Here is a 2,500-nt window from a genome sequence, read left to right as displayed (position 1 = left end):
TGCAACTGGTCCCCCCTACAATACCTACCTTTAGATTAAGCCATTAGTTACTTTAACTCTAACTTCCTTGCTATCCTCAACCACCATGCCCCAACCAGACTAGTTAGAACCAAAACCAAACATGCTCCCTGGCTTTCCAAGGAAACCAAACATAAAATCAATGTTAGAAACAAACATTGGGCAAAATGGAGGAAAACAAAAAATCCTATAGACCAACAAACATTTAGACAAGTACGAAATGAAACTAAGAAAGCTATCATATCTGACAAAAAAAAACTACTACCTCCAACCCCAACAAGCCAGTCAAAACAAGCCACAGAAATTTTGGTCTAGTATCAACCAACTACTACACCCAGGGCAATCCACTACTCGAAACCCTCAAAACACTTAACACAAAACACCAATAAATAAGCAAATTCTTTTAACACTTTTTTACTGATGCTATACAAACATTAATTAGTCAACTATCACCTAACAACTTCACTCTACCTTTGAAAGAATCAACCGCATCCCCTACTTTTTGTTTTCAACCCATTCCAGCATCATATATTCTAACACTGCTACAGAAACTGAAACCATGCTCCCCCTCAGCAGACCAACTACCTGCTGAATTCCTTCAACAATCCGCCAACGCTATTGCCTATCCCATTTCTATCCTGATCAACAGAACTATTACTGAAAGTTATATCCCCAGTTTATGGAAAATTTCCTATATTATCCCCCTCCACAAGGGAGGATGATCCACTGAACTCTCCAATTACCGCCCCATTGCCCTCCTCTCACCTCTAGCAAAGATCATGGAAAAATGTATCCACAAACAATTGCTTGACCATCTAATACAAAATAACCTACTAGCCAACTGTCAACATGGTTTTAGACCTTCACATAGCACTACTACTGCCTTTCTTTCCTTCACAGACTGTATCAACAACAACTGCAACCTTAACAAACTCTCTTCAGCCCTATTCATTGACCTGTCTAAAGCTTTTGACATGGTAAATCACCAAATTCTCATCACTATACTGAAATCCTTGTCACTAGAGACATCCTCCATAAAATGGTTCCAGTCTTACCTGGATAAAAGACAACAGGCCATACTATGGCACAAGTCTCTCTCTACTCACCTGCCTGTCAACCTTGGAGTCCCACAAGGGTCCATCCTTGGACCTCTACTTTTTTCCATATTCATCAATGACCTCCGCCTTGCCACCCCCCAAGCTACATGCATACAATATGCGGACGACTCTACACTGATATGCTCTGTCCCCTCCTCCTCTGAACTTCTCTATCTTACTCAACAAGTATTTAACACAGTTGAGAAATGGTTCACACATAGATGCCTTCTCCTAAATCCCAAAAAGACTAAACTCCTTCTTTTCTCTCCCACTAATAAATCCCCCCCTATTAGATTTCTCAGTTAACTCTACCAATAAAACCATTATATCCCCTGAACCAACCACCAAACTATTAGGAGTCACCATTGACAATAATCTGAACTTTGATATCCATATTAACAATACCATAAAAACTGTCAACAAAAAAGCTAGGCTCTCTCTATAGGATAAAATCCTTTCTCCTACCTTCAGTTCGAACCACAATATCACACACTTATCTCTTCTCTTCTCTATGCCTCACCTATTTTTGCTAACCTATCAAAAAATAATCTTAACAAATTGGAAATATCCTACAAAAATATTGCCAGATTTTCAACAGGCAACCCATTTAGATCCCATCACTGCCTCAATTTAAAGCAGCTAGGATGGCTTGAACTACAAAATCTAATTAAATTTCAACAGCTAACTATTGCCCACAGCACTCTTTACAAACCATCCAAAACACCTATTCTTTCCACACTAATCACACCCTATAAAAACCTGGAATCCTTAAGGTCTTCTCAGAAACTTCTAGTACATACAACTAAAACAAACAATAAAGCTGGTGACTCCATTTTTTTCTAATATAGTTGGAAAAGCCTGGAACCTCCTTCCAAATAAACTTTCCACACTTCCTTCACTACCCTGTTTTAAAAACAAATTGAAAGTACACCAAGCCACAACAGGCACAACAACACATTGGGGAATAAGCAGTCTGCTAGTTTAATCTCATTGGCAATGGTACTATCAGGGTATATGTCCCCTTCCCCAATGCAGTGCAATCATCAGCTTGGTAAACATATGTGTGTTGGTGTGGGTGGCACACCCTTACCCTTTGGAGGATGAGAGGTGCTGTAGATCTGCAGATAATGTGATAGACAACTACCTAACCTGTTAACAGGAACTGTACAGTATTATGGCCAGCTAAGTGGGGGATACACTCAGCAGTAACTGCAGTGATGTTGGCTGTGTCCAAAACAGCCACACCCTGCTCTCTCTCTCTCTCTCTCTCTATATATATATATATATATATATATATATATATATATATATATATATACCAACCCCAGTATCGCTGCACACCTATACAATGGGGAAGAGGCCATTTACACATCTAACACTAGTTG

The sequence above is a fragment of the Protopterus annectens genome, chromosome 1.part1 (genome assembly GCF_019279795.1).
Source record: "Protopterus annectens isolate FY-2018-M chromosome 1.part1, PAN1.0, whole genome shotgun sequence".
Classification (NCBI taxonomy): Eukaryota; Metazoa; Chordata; order Ceratodontiformes; family Protopteridae; genus Protopterus; species Protopterus annectens.
Note: the sequence above shows the minus strand (reverse complement) of the source record.